The following is a 15,577-nucleotide window of genomic DNA, read 5'->3' on the forward strand; positions in this document are numbered from 1 at the left end:
AAACCACTATAAGTGGGAGGTGTAAACTATGTCTCTGTTAAGGTGAACTGACTCGAGCAATATGCGTCGCGAAAACACCCACTGTTCGCAAGCGTTACGAAACAAACCATGACCATAAACCCCCGAAAGTTAGCAAAGTTATTGAACGAGAAAAACCGATATTTCCCTGAACTGTTAGTAACTGTTCTAGAGTTTCCGGTTTTTGATTATAACAGTGTATAATTCATGACTTCAATTTGTTTCATTAATTCTCGTGTTCATGGCAGTCTCAGCGGAGAGCTGAAAACTTGCAAAGTCATCAGGCAGGTTCCTAATTAGTCATCGTGGTTCCAGCGCTATTTCACACCAGTTTCTAAATATTGTAGTATCGGATAACGATCTCAAAGCTAGGCACAAAGTTGAGATTGATCAATGACTTTAGAATTGAGCCAGTCGGTGGGGAAGTCAATATTTCAAATAGTATCGTCGATACACCGGCCCGCGAGCCGGCAGGGAAAACGTTAAATTTGATTTAATGCAAATTCGGGATTTTCTGTAAAGTTTGAGCCCCTTCATCAGAACGGTTTTACATGGCCGAAGCCTGAAGGCAAAATTTAGAGGCCAAAGAGTCGGATTATCAAAACAAAACAAACCAGTTTTAAAAAGTTGTCACGTCTTCCTGTTTTTCAAATTATAGAGAGTGAGTCAGTTTTCATCGCCAAGGACCTCCTACAACGGAGATTTTCAACAAGCAGGTTGATTTCTCATAAAAAATTTCCGAATTGAATGCAAAATACTAGGGCTTTTCCGTTCCAAGCGGCTTTCACGAGGTCAAAAGGATTCTATAAATACGGTTTTTTTTTTTTTACATTTGCGGCAGCTTATCAGTGCCAACTTGAAAAGGAAATCTACTAAGTACTTTCCTTGCCATATCCACAAGTTTGTTTTTTTTCAAAATGTAATCGCATATTTTAAACTAATAACAAACAGGATTAAAATAAAAGAAAAGGAAATACCACATGGACAGTAATAAGTACATGAACATATGGGCATTTACAGTTTTAAAGGATGATCAGCTGGGTTGGGAGAATGTTAAATTCCGAAAACAGCTACCACAAATGGGAAAATGTCTCAAAATAGAATAAGGAGAGATGACAAATTTTGGGGGCTTGGTCAGTTAAACAAAGAAAAATTCATTTTGTCCGAAGCATGGGGGCAAGGAGAATCTGATCAAGCATGACAAATTCTAATCTCCCACCCACCGACGAGAATTGGGCGCGAAATCCGAATGCCTACCTTTTGTTTAGGGATACTAAGAATTATTTTGTCTTCCCTTCGCAACAAAATAAATAACACCAACTGCTTTAAAAATAAAGTTGCACTTATGACATCCAATTATGTATTCCTTGGAAGCCGTAACGATCAATTTATGGAGGAAAAACCTTCCCACGTGTGTATGTCAGCAGAATTCGAGGTGATGGTATTCAAAACCAAACGAAAAAGAACTAATTTTGTCACCTTCCTCATTTAAATGTAAAATTGCTATGATGCCCCTATTTCTTGAAATTAGTTGATATAAAACGGGTGGTAAATATTCAAAAGTAAAAACCCACAAGAACCAATTTCTGTAAAATTCATCCAAGATAATTACATAAATTCAATAACAAAAATTCATTAAAAAACCCACATATCGTACTTAAACGATGATCGTGTTGCGGTCGGACAACGTACTCCGCCATTTCCGAGAGGGTGTATGATGAAAGATAAAAAGTTTCAACAAGAGCGAGACTGGTTCGCCCCCCCCCCTGTCCGAGAACTTTCAATTAGTTCGTGTCAATAGCATGTTGAAAGTCGATTTGAGGACCAAGAATGCCATTTTACAGGAATTGATTACAATGGCTAGTGAGCATTGTATAGAACGTGATCCAGTATTGTAGTTGGTATATGTTGATCAGTTTACAAAAGCATGAATTCAAAAATTGTTTTACTTTTTTTTTTCACACAAGGTGAACGTGTTCCATCCGGAAATGATAGGAACACTAAAGCATAAATGACACATACATTTCGGATTACATGGCTTCCAGAGAGAACACCTACGACTGGGCACGGTTTAAACTGCGGTGACGGATTAAGAGACACAACTCCAAAGATAATGATTATTAAAAAAATTTAACATGGTTGGATCTGTGCATAAGCACCGCACGTACTGTATCAGTTTTAAACAGATGACATGGCTATATACAACTAATCAACGCTTTCTTTAAAAAAATATGTGGCTAAATCGATCAGCCAAAGGTTTATAACCTTGTCGTTTGACTGAGTTTTCTTTTGACCCAAATCTCATCACCGTAATCGACGCCAGCAAATTAATAGAAAACAGTGGAATTGAAGAACTTAGCCAAACAACAGCAACCACATACGTGTGATACGCGCTTTAATGGTCGCATATCAGCGCGCTGCTCAAGGCAATCTTGATTTGTCTCTGCTCAACCTTAAAAAAAAGAAAGGTCACATGGAATATTATCCAGCAGTGATATCTTACAACGATCGTTATGACATGTTATAGTTGGACACCGTACTCGTAACTTGACGTTAAAGGAAACCTGAAAGAGGACAATACGGTCGTAGATCATAATATTTACCCATATCACGTACAAGTTTTCCGTGGCAGCCTTGTTTATCAACGCTAACTTTTAAAATCTCATATAAAATTACACGGTGCATTGAGTAAAATGAAAAACTTAAATTTTGACTCGTGGCATTAAGGCTGGAAAATATCGAGAAAGTGCTAAGCGATATCGGGTCGAATTATTATTTCTCAGCAGCGGACCTTTCTCGCGATTGAAAGGAGAATGTGAACTAGGGTATCATGAAATGGAAAGTTATTAGTAAACAGTAATTCTGTCGCTAACCCCTTTACTTGAGCTAAACGGATTGAACTCAGGTCACGCTTAACCCGGGTCAACTTGATGACATGACAAAAAATGTGGCGTAATACGTGAAACGTTCTCGCGAGCGGGGTGTGGGCAGTATATTCAAGCGCAAAAAAAGAGCATTTTTTCAGCTCCTACCTTAAACTCATCTTGGATTTCCTTAATGGAAATTTGATGGAAACAAAACGGAATTTGCTAACTCACTTAAGCAAACTTAACCTTCTATGAGGTTGAGCCCGACTTGTCGAGACCCAACAATAAACACCATTGACAACTTGAACAAAGACAATGAAATTTTGCACTCCTTATGCACGAACAGCTCAGGCAAATGTACACAAAAAGGCAAAAGTATGGTGATGCAAAGTTGATAAAAAAAGTGTCAGCATCTTGCCACGGTTTGTTATGACTTGATGAGTTATGTTGACGAATGAGAAGCACAGGGCATGTGGTCAGCCCAAGGTGACTTTTCGATTACCAGATGTTTTTCGTAAGCCTGGCAATAAAGGTCCTCCGCTTTCACACATGATGGATTCCATGAAACAGTGGGTTTTCAAAAGCCAAGAGGATTTTTCCCGTCTTATTTCGATTTGATGTGATATATTTAGCACTTATTATTATTGGTAAGTTATCGAGATTTGTTTCTTAAAAAGAAAAGTTGTTTTTAAGGACTTCTTAGTAACCATGTCCTTAAAAAGCGATGCGGATATTCTTGATTGGAATAAACTTGGACGAAGCAGCTTTCTTGGAATGAACTAGGAAAGACAACACACGCGTGCGGCTTACGGCACGGAATTCCCGACTGTCCGCCCCTGTGACGTCATACGGGGACGTCAGAAGGGGGCAATCACCACAGGGGTTAAAACGTATAAAAAGACGAGCGAAAGCGAAGTGTTTCACAGTTGTTTGAAGATATCAAGCTAAAACCACCTAGAAACAGCAAATCGTTCAGAACCGAAGGTACTTAACTGATCGGAACTCTGTACCACCTTGGATAATGGAAGTAAGAATTGCCGCTAATAGTTGTAATAGCGGCAGTGAGTGGCTTCGTAACCTCTGCAAATGGAAAGCCGATGGCTTCAGTGTCGGTTGACCCTGCATTAAAACCTGCGAAGAGAGTCAGAACTCTTGGTAAGTGATCTGAAATTATGTTTATCTTAAATTCAATTATTCCCCTTGAACAGATGTATGATTTCGAATCGATCTGAACTGATTTCGTTCGATTAGATATACAATCTACAAGGCTCTGTTTGTATAGTTATACTAGCGTAAAGTTGCCTTTGGTAAAAACATTTCCGGCACAGCAGCTATCATTATTTCTGAGCACAGTTGGCCGTGCTTATTCTGCTCGGATGTTGTTCTTTTAAAATTATCGAAACAGTAGTGTGCGTCAGTGAAGTTAACATGTTCGCCTCAGAAAATGTGTTCTCCAGCTCACCGACCCGTGAAAAAATTACATTGTGAATGAAAGTGGATGAAATCTTCAATTCATTGATCAACTCATCAGTGTGAAGTACATACCGCAGCCAGGAGTAATTGAATGACTTCTTTGCCACCAGTCCTATTCGAGCTCCTCACGGAATTATTAAAATTTGGCTCTTCGATCTCGCTTCCACAACTTTTCACCTTAAAATCAAAGAAGCTATCCAACATTCAATGGGATAACACTTTCACCTAATCATCAAACTTGATCATGTTGATTTAAAACTTTCCTTGTAAATGCATGCATTGCTTCTGTTGCTATTGTTTGTTTTGTCCAATCAGGCATTTTGTTACACAGCTTAAATTCAACTTTGTATATTCAGAACTAAAGAAAGACAGAAGTAAACTGGTCGAAACATTGTTTTCAAAAGTGTCGTTTCATTTTCTTAAACTCTTAAAAAACTAGGGAGTACAGTCAAGCTTGGAAAGCGTAGAAGCATAAAGAATGCCTTTGTGTTAAAAGCTACCTTCTGTAAATTTAAGTTAATGTTGTTTTTTTGTTGCCTTGTTTTTTTTGACCGGATTTTAACTGACTTCCACCACCATCACACCTGCTGAAATAATACATGCTTTTTCTTGGAGACTAAATTACAGGGCGGTTGGGTCAATAGTGGGAAATTGGGCCCACTCGATCGCAGCCTAAAGCTCACTTAAAAAAACCGAATAAATAATAAGATGTAAGAATGGTTTTTTCCTTTGCTCCGGTCGCTCCAAACGGTATTTGTAATTGAATAGCGAAACAACGCGACACTAACTCTCAAGTGTTTTTCTTTGTTGATAGGATTATCTCATTAAGTATGGCTCACCCTCAGCAGCCCAATCCACAGAATCGGAAAGAAATTGACCACAATGGAAAACTGCAGAGCGAGGTCCGTTAAGAAAATGCAGCGTTTTGCTGGTTACGAGGAGCACTGGCGACATCTCCGACCCTAGGAACATTAGCGCTTGTGAAACGAAAGAGATGTGGATTGGGGCAGACTTAGGACCGTCGGATCAACGCGAAGAGAAAAAGGCGATGGGGGCTCATCCGGGAACATCCTGGAAGAAAAAAACGTAAGTTAGTTTCTAGAAGCGTTTGTTTCCAGTCCTTCGCGAGTATTTCCAGCGTAGGTGGTTTCGGTGACATTCAACGCGGATTTTTCTAGTCTTAATGCTCTTTTTTTAACTGTAGGAATTTGATCTTAACATAGAATGAGACCAGATTCGGTTTTAAATGATGGTTCAAAGCCGACGGGCGCGCGAAGGGCGCGCCTTACAGATGCGCGTAGCGAGCCAAGGAGGGTGAATTCCTCGCGACGTGACGGGATGCGACGCGCGAGGACGAGGAACTTTAAGTGCTCGCCCGTTTTGGAATCAAGCAGTCAATTAATTGATCGATTAGCCTTCTTTTAACAGTTTCCTTACTTACCGGCTCGAAAATCATACACCAGACATCGCCCAACGAAGACGTATGACAAAACCAATGCCTAAAGCCATTGAAAATGTGGTCGCAACGCGAGTCGGTCTAACCAAAATCAAGCTGCTGAAGACGACCATGAGGCGACACCTGATAAAAATTAAGGTTTTAGTGGAAGGTTTCCATGGCGAGCACCCGGCCAGCCGATGGGCGATGGGGGGGAGCTTGCTCATGCGTTCTTGCCTCTGGGAGGAAAGGGTGAGAAGAAGATCTCGCTGGCGATGTTCAGTTTTTGATGATGAAAGAACAAGTTTGCTATCACGGTGGTGCTGGGAGTCGACTTGCTGTTGGCTCTCCGTGCATGAACTGGGTCATAGTCTAGTACTGGATCACACTTATCATTCCGCATCTGGTCATGTTTGCTTATTATCGGGATACGTGGAGAAGCTGAAACTAGACAGTGATGACGATAGATGGGAATCCAGGCTCTTTACGGTTAAGGAAGAAATAACATCCCCTAAAAACGTTCCTCCTCAAAACTTTTATGCTTTTGAACAAATTTTACGATCAGGCTTCCTTTTCTCTGGAGAAGTGAAAGATCTGTTATTTCTATAAATAAGCAATATGAAGTTCCCTCATCGGATATCGACCGCATCTTAGTTATTTGCGCCTTTATTTTTTCACAGGTCTTCCAGATGTGGTCGCGCCTCAACCAGAAAACCCAACGCCTAAGACTTGCAGTGACGTCCAAACCTGATGACCATGGTAACTAAAAGCTGATAAGACAAACCTACGCCTTCAATGGCCAACATTTCTGGGAAATCAGAGACACGGGTGGTTGCCTTTTCTGGCCCTTCATGAAAGCAAAGCTCATTGGCCCGATCTGGAAGAAAACATTCGATGCAGCTTACACAGTGCAAGAACCCTTTGGAACCACCACACCATTTCCTCAGGAATCTAGGTAATTACTAACCGACAAACGTGTTTTTTTTGAAATTATTTAACTGTTTGTGTTCTGGATTTCTGTCAAGAGCATATGTATCAGGGGGCATCTATAATACTCCGAAAGTTTACGCTGGGGACAATCTAATTGGTCTGTTGTTGTTTTTTTCTATACCATTATTTTATTAGATTCTGGGTATACAGCAACAAAGAATATATCATGGTCCGGCCCAAATCTCGCAACTTAATCTTCCCGCATGAGCTTGCCAATGTGGACGCTGTCATTCTCAGTGGGTACGAAACTGGAAAAATCTACTTCGTAGAAGGGCTCAACGATACTGGAGAGTATGTAGCAGCACATCTGTTAGTCTACACACTGGATGCTGGATACCCCAGGGATATCTCTGTGTGGAGAGGGGTTCCCTAACGATATCAACTGCGGTATTCCAATGGAAGAACGGCAGGTCATATTTCTTCAAAGGACAACAAATACTACGCTTACGACGAGGCAAAGGAGTGCAGCTCTCCTGGAGGATGATGAGAAACCCTTTATCCCAGAGATGTAGCGTCGATAACTGGCTGGGATGTGTCCCGACCGGAAGTCGCAATTAGACCGGTGGGGGCGGCATTTTTGGTCTGGTTGCCAAATGTACTCCTCTTCAATGGCATCTTTACTCATAACATGGTTGTTTTTAAGTCAAACGCCACCTAGAATTAAATTAAAAAAAGAGACTAAGCCTTAATTTAAAAATTGAACTCCTACTTTGGCACGCATCGAAAGTAAAGATGGCAGAACTTCATGGAAAGGAGTCATACAATAGAGGCAAGAAAATTGAATTCAACTCTTACAAAGGTTGTTGTTTACCTATAAATAAGTACAATTAACAGTTATTATGTTAGTTCCTAAGGGCAAACAATTTCAGTTAAGCCTTTCGAACCAAAATATTTATTTAAAGTTATTGTTGTGAATATAATTATTTGATGCAATAAGTTCATGTCGAGACAAAAGTTCATTAAGAGCTGATAAAGCTCAAACAAATAAACATTGAAGTTTTTAAAAATATGCCCATGAGTGTTTTAACCTTCTTCATGTTGCGAGTTACTTTGGGGAACGGAATAACTCATTAATGTTCCATTATACAGTGGATTTTCAAATGAAGCAATCCCCATCAAATTTGTTCGATTTCCTATCAGCACGACCCAATTAAGGTTTTTTCATGATAAAATTTAAAGATGACCTCCCTCAAATGCACCAAAGGCTCCGTAAATACGCATATGACAACCCCCTCCTCCCTCGTTGGCATTTCAGTTGTAGGCCAGTTTTAGTAACTCTCCGCCCTCTTTACTCTGTTTGCGACGACCGAACCCACCCTCCCCCCGTTTTCCCTGAAAACAATGTGATCTCCCCCGCAAGTCCGCCTGTCTATAAAGCTTCCAGTGGTTCTTCAAGGACTTATCTTGAAGTACAAATCGTTGATACACTGGGTTTTTAGCCTATATGTTGAACCCGAAACGTTTTGGGTCAAGAAAAACAGTTAGACTTTGTCCTGAAACTACGGCTTCCTGGTTGTCAATTAATACACTTGTTTTTCACACTTTTCCTCATTTTTCTTCCCGATTATTTGATGACCCCTCTTTCATCACGAATGGGGTCAAACACTCACTCTATTGAGTTCAATACTTCCTGAAACTCTTCTTTCCCGAACAGCAGCCGGCAATCAAGCATATGGTCATCTAGCAACAACTCTCTATTTGGTACTGTGCATTTACGTTTTTCCGTTCAATTTCATAGTTACGAGGGAAAGGAGAAAATACTACTCCATCGAAATTTTGCCGCTATCTGTCGCGAGAAATTTCAACTTGGTGTGGGATTGCCAGCCGTACCTTAAATTGATAGTGCATTAAGAGGCTGGGCAGTGTCTAAGAAAGGTTGCCTTTCGCCATTTTACCGAAGGCAACCCAGATCTATCTTATATTTCAGAAGGTTTATCATCAATAGATTTATTTTTTTCGCCCCGGTAGCTGCATAAAAAATGGTTTTTGTTTTCTTGAAATATAAGGCATGTAGGCATTTCCGCTAACAAAATCAATCAACCGAAGAATCGTGGAATCCGGTGCCGAAGTCATTTTGTAAGGCTAGGTTACATAGCACAGGTATGGCTAATGCCGACGCGTGCAAGCGAAAAAAGATAGAAATTTTGGAAAATTCGTCCAAATATGGTCGTTGTAGGAATTCATGTGAAATTCTTAACTGACGTAAAGTTGTCCATGGGTTAATGTTAAATGCCCTAAGAAGAAGAGGTTACCACCCAATTTTGCTTCGAACATCGCGTGAATGTCTTGTGAAACACTGTCTTGTTTCCAGTCACCCTAGGTAAGAAGAAAAAGAAAAAGATGCAATATAAATGTTTTTAGTTCATATTCAGGAGGAATCAATCAAAATAGTAACGATGACGGTCACTATTTTAGGGGATGATTTGTTTTTCGGTTGTGACATGCAATTGGTAAGAGATAACAAGCGGTTTATTTCCATTTAGAACCAGGATAAATGTGATTGTTTTGTTAAACTAGTTTAATTTGCTCTGGCATGTGCCATCGAAAGTTTACGTTCTTGAATATGCATTACATTAATTGTACACTTCTGTTGGGTAAGTTACGAACAAAAAACAAAAAGGATTATGAATAGATTTTACAAGTTAGTTAAACTAAGTTGTTGCTGACCGTTGATTGTTAATAAGGATTTGGAAGACCCTAAGATTCCCAACACCTCAGAAGACAGAGGCCACCTTGAAACATCTCTTCGAGCATTCAGACATTAAACTATCATGTGTTTCCTTGTGGCTTGTAGCATTTCTATAATTTCTGTTTTTCCTCAAGCATAAGGCTGTCATTATTCCTCATGTTTGACAACATACTAAGATAACATCAGTGCACTTACAATCTGTAGTTTTCTTAATAACTACTATACTTTACTTCTTTGTGATAGCTCTAGCATACTTATTGGAATTTGTACTCCTTTCTTCTATTTTTTTTCTTATGTGATCAAGTGTATTGGTTGAAGTCATATCTGCACTGGCTCCAGGGGACAGTGATTATAATCCATTCCTGTACTTTGTGTAATGGAAGTTTAGCTGAGGGAGATGTTGTGCGAGTATTTGCTTTGGTGAGTACAACCAAGATTTTGCGCGTGTCTTTCTATATATTGTAAATAATCCATACCAAATGTAGAATACACCTAAATAGATTTGCTAGCTTCTTGCTCTGATAAGCTCGTAGGATATTCCCCTTAGGAATCCAATGAGGGCCAATTTGAATTTATTGTTTTGTTGATTAAAACTTACGACAATCCCGGACCATACCCCCTTGCAAGTACATTGTTGTATCTTTTCACGCAAAGTATATGAATATGCATTTGAATCCAAAGAAAATGTTGAAAGTTTCTGCTGGCAGAGGTAATTGTTCTCAAAAACTTGCTTTGATTTGTTATGTGTATAGTAAGTACAATTCTCAAGTGGACATGGAGATACCTAATTGTTATCAGAGCTGTTAGTGAAAGTTCCTTCTGCATATAAGGTGCATTCTGATTTTGTGTTTCCCACAGTTTAAATCATTTTGGCCTTCAGATAAAACAAGAAACTAACAGGTCCCATGCCGTTGTACTGCTTATAAGGAATTTTCACCTTGAAATTGCTTCCTGCCTAAGTGTGATTTGGTTATGCCCGTCCTTGATTATAAAGTGGGCCATACTTCCTAAAGCTGAAGCCATAAAGCTACATGTTGGGAGGAAGGCAAATTCCTTGGAGGTTCTTTGTTTCGTTAAAGGGTTTTCGCTCACCCTTAAAATAGAAAGTCAAATATTGACTTTGCAAGGTGATTTGCAAGTTACAAAATGTATCACATTATGGTTAAACAACAACAAAAGCGAAAAATTAGAATTTACTTCTTAACCCAACTTGTTGGCTTCAATACTGCAGTTGGTGTAGTATCTCCTGACTGGTACTCGAGGAGGCCCATGACTCAATTCCCTTCAGACTGAGAGCCAAGTACATGGTTTGTGTTGTTTAGTCTTTGTGGATATCTTTTTTCCAGTTTGTTCAGTCTATGCATTTCTCCCTAGATGTATTCTCCACTGTCTTGGTTCTTAACAGTTAGCTGCAAGCCTTCCAACAAACCACTTGCTACCAGCTGGTTACTCCTTGTCCCAACTGCAAGGTGTGTCATGTGTAACAATAATCAAATTCTTAATTATGAAGGAGGAGATGCATATTCTTCTCTCCTTCATTGGTAATACTATTATAAATGTAAATTTGCAAGAAGCAAATCTCAAAGAATCTCTCAGTGATATTCGTCTCATATCAAAAAGCAGCATGTTACTCTCAGCCAAATGAACAATATAAAATCTCCTGAAAGCAGAAACAAGAAGGTTTGCATAACCTTGCATTTACCAAGGCAACAAAGCTGTTTCAATACCCCAAAGAGTTCAACTTACAAAGTTTTCCCTGGCTTTTTTCTCAGTGAACCATAGGTGCAATTTTGTTTGAATAAACTGTGACTTTTCTTCTGCAGTCAACAGTGTTTCCTCCCGAGAATCAAATTTCTCCTGTTGCTGACCAGTTGAGACAGATGTTGGCCACTGCACCATGGGCCCGTGTTGGTCTTGGGCTTCCTGTGGTTGGTTCCTTGGTGTTTGTTGTCACTTTTTTTGGTCCTTTTACCACTTGATATAAAAAAATGATTGGAACCATTTGTCTGATATTTTACTGATTCTCTTTTTGACTGTGAACTTGCCAGGTACCTTCCACCAGCTCAACAAGCACCACAGCCTCTGAAAGTATTGTGTCAAGACATGAAGCTGATATTGGTAAGTGTTATCAGCAATTGCATTGCTCAATTCAAGGAAATCTCTTCTTTCTCATTACGTCAAAGCAGCATTCAAATAAGTATTTCTTTGCTTTCTGAAAAATGTGAGGTCTTATCAAGAGATCTGCAAAGGGTTGAACACTGATAATAATTCTCATATCAGCAAACCTCTCAAAGACTCATCTCAATCTTCTCCTGGATAGGAGAATGAAGGTCAGCTCACAGGTGAAAAATTGCATAGATTTGGTACCTGTCATCATATAGTACCTTACTGGTACATATATGATGACAGTTAGTTAAGAGTTCAGGTACCTGGCCAGGAGAAAATCGAATATCAAAATAAAAGAATAGTAGCTTGTGATGGATGTTTCCATTCTCTGCATGCTATTTTGTTTTCATGCTCACAATTCTTGACTGAATGAATTGTTAGTTGTCAGGTAAGTTCCATGGGCCAGGTTGTTCAAAATGATTTGAGTGCTACTGAATGTTGAGCATGGACAGGTCAGATGTACTTAACAGCAAAACCTTTAGTAGTGCCTTACCATAATCTTAACTTTTAGAAATCTTTCTCCTTCAGTCATCAGTAGTAACCATGTTCCCTGTAATACTTGATCCATTGTGCAGGAAAAAGATGTCAAATTTTTTAAAATTTATATACTGTACATATTTCTCATCAGTTGCTCAAATGTCAGACAGTCAGAGAATGGCACCCACTTATGAAAAAAAGACCATACCCTAAACTCTACTTCACACACAGCTAGTCAGTCACCTCCATACACCACCCCACTGAGTACTAAAACAGAACTGCGATCAACCAGAGATCATCATGTAGTAGATGTGCGACAACAGAACACTATGGTAACCACCCCCACAGCAGTCTTATGCACATGGTGACAAGCCCAGTGAGTTCAACTTTTTTTCCTTAATGTTATTATGACCTTTGTTGATGTAACAGAGGAAGTAGATGTAGCATAGTGCTCCAAGCTGCAGCTTTTTTGTTGCCATGGCATGTAAAACCATTTCAGCAGAAGTTACCAATTTGGTGAACTGCGTTTGGTGATCATTTTTGTAAGCTTTTTTAAAATGTTTTATTACCTGGTTTGTACTTTAAGCCAAGTGCTAAAGTGAGATAAACATTTGCAAATACCACTGTTGTTGCTCCCAGTGCCACCTTTTTCTCCTTGGTTGTCCAAATAATCAACCTTCTGATGCCATGTGGTTTACATTAGTATTGCAAACAGTAGGGCACAAAACAACATGTTTGCTACCTTAACTCTTAAACTCCTAGGAATAATTAACACTGAACTTCTTCCTTTTATATCCATACATTATTTGGCAAACAGGAAATGAGAATACTCAAAGTCATCAGGTAGAAGTTGTTATCTTGATCTAACACAAATTCTCATAACTAATTTACAAGCAAATGTTTAGCAGCTAGAGGGGAGGATTAACAATCAAATCTTGGGAGTTATATTGGGTTACAGAAAAGGTTTCATCAGGAGTAAGAAATGATTTAAACTATTTTTACAAGGTTCGCCACAGGTCCTGGAAAAACCTTTTTATTTTGACATTTTCTGGGACTGTTAAGTCCTGGAAAAAGACTATAGATCCTGGAAAGTCCAGGAAATCTGCTTAACTCAAGCAATAAAGTTTTCAGAATTTACGTTATAAGAAATTTATGTAGACCGTAAGGAGAATTAATTTTGAAATCTTGGGAATGAAAAGGGTTTATGGTGAAATTTGGAGCCCTTAAAAGTCAATCTGAGTCCTGGAGAAGTCCTTGAAATTTGTTTTTGAAAAAGGGTAGGAACCCTGTTTTTAGTGACTCTGATGAGATAGGTAACGTTCCCACTGTTTTTCAGGCACAGTGTCAAGGAAGATATTCAACACGAAGGAGCCAGTAGACAGTATCCCGTATGATCATGATGAAATAAATACCAAAGGAGAGGTGCCATCGATTGGTTCACGAGATGGTTTTGGTAAGCAACTTTAAAATTCTTTAAATGATCACACAGTGAAAATGTTATACCGCAGCCAAAACATTCGTTCCAAGTTGACAAGGATAGTCCTGCTACATGTTGGTTGGAAGGACTGGTAGTAGCAGTGAATTCAGCGCTCCAAGCTGGGAACTTTTTGGTCGCCATTTAGAGTAATAAAAAAATTTAGGCTGCTGAATTTACAACGAAAGTCGCCCAGTTTGTCGGTCTGTGTTCGTTGGTCTTGAAGTCAGGTGTGATGTTTCTATCTATCTTTGCATGGTCGAAAGTTTAATTGAGAGAATCATTTGCATGCAAGGCAATCAGTGCCTTGTCGTCGTCTTTTATATTAAGTGTGAAAAAGAAAAAAGATCGCGACTGATTGATAATTCTGGTGACCATGTTATGATAAAACATAGGATGTAAATGCTGCCTTTGAAAAGAGTTACGCTTAGAGCCTTGGTGGCAGGCAATTATCGTGCCGTGAAGAAGAGTATGTAACTGCTTGTGATCTAATGTTATATGATTCAGAGTCAAGCTCCTAGTTCATGTATCAGCGCTTTAATGAATCGTTATCAATGTTATACTTTTGCTTTCCAGGTCTCGTCGACCCAAAAAGCCTGGACCTGAGGATCCAAACGCCTCCTTAAAACGAACCACAGTATTACTGATCCTGTTTGTTCTGGCCTTCACTACTGTTGTGGTGCTTTTTACACGAGTTGGACGGGGAATGGCTGATAAGGACCCGTTTCTTGACCCGATGGCAAATCCCAACATAAGAGTTCAAGGTGGTAGGATAAAAAGCGCATAGGATGCAACTCTCATGTAAAAATAAATGGTCCTTAATCGTGTTCTGTTTAAGAACAGAGAAGAAACGCATGGTCTCTGCTCAAAGGACTCGTTAATAACCGTAAATTTAAGGCCGAGTTTTTAAACAATTAGAATGCGAATGATTTCAGTTTGAAATGCGCAAGCTGGCGTCCTGTAGGCAATAAATTCTGAAGGTGCATGTATGTTGTACATTTTTTACCCATGTTTGCAACGTGGAGGTGTTCCCGGCTTCATTTTGTGCGCGCACCGACTTCGAAGGCCGCTGTCGTCTCTGTCCTAGTCACTAGGAGGAGAGGTCCCAGGATGTTAGGAATTTACATATACCCAGAGAGGCTACCTTGTGTTACATTCCCTCTTCTCGTCCACTCGTGACTCTCGAGTAGTATCGGGTAGAACAAATAATAAAGTACTTCTTAGTTAGAGCAAAAAATTATGAGTGAAATAAAATTATTAAAGATATATTGCCGTAAGGTATCATTAATTGTTAAGAAATGCAGTGAAATTGCTTTGATTGAAGCCAAGTTCGACAGAGTCGTTTTTAAATTTTACTCCGTAAATTCCCAGCTTGTAATTCCCCTACAACAGAAATTGTGTAGTATTTATCCAGTTAAGAGTTGTTGAAAGTGTCTACCTTCCCGATCAGAGGGTAATAACTACAGTGTAAGTAATCTGAGAACAATTATTGTTTGACTGTGTTTGATGATCTTCAAAGAATGAAGAGAGAATTTCAGTACTTTTTTAAAAAACTGCATGGTAAAACCCGCACACTCAAACATGTCTTTCTTTAAGTCACACTGATTAAGACTGACTCGTTTTTCAATAATTTTATTAAATATTAATTTCTAGCTATTAACATTCTTATTATGGACTCGAAACAGTATTACAAAATTCACGTGAACAAGTTGTTCAGCAGCCTATCGAAGAGCTGTCATCTTCGTGCTTTTTTATTTTTCAGTTCTTTAGATACTAAAGCTTCGCTGCCATTTTTCTAAACACTCGCCAATGCGTTTATGTCCACTGTAAGACAGGAACAAAGGTACTCCGATTTGGCAGTCATCAACTTGTCTTCCGTCGCCCTTGCACTGGTCGACATGACTTTGCGTCTGATGTTTATTGGAAACAATGTTCTTGTGTTCGGGGGTCGCCCATTTCCACAGAGAACAATTCCTAATTAGCCTAAC

The 15,577-nt window shown here is 39.3% G+C and overlaps 2 pseudogenes; both read left to right on the plus strand.

The window, feature by feature from the left end:
- The window catches only part of LOC136282606 (macrophage metalloelastase-like), a 14,009-nt pseudogene extending 6,537 nt beyond the window's left edge, over positions 1 to 7,472 (plus strand).
- Positions 7,473 to 10,135: 2,663 nt separating this feature from the next.
- LOC136282607 (zinc finger protein-like 1 homolog) lies at positions 10,136 to 14,837 on the plus strand (annotated as a pseudogene).
- The last annotated feature ends 740 nt before the right edge of the window (positions 14,838 to 15,577 follow it).

This window comes from Pocillopora verrucosa, chromosome 7 (genome assembly GCF_036669915.1).
Source record: "Pocillopora verrucosa isolate sample1 chromosome 7, ASM3666991v2, whole genome shotgun sequence".
Classification (NCBI taxonomy): domain Eukaryota; kingdom Metazoa; phylum Cnidaria; class Anthozoa; order Scleractinia; family Pocilloporidae; genus Pocillopora; species Pocillopora verrucosa.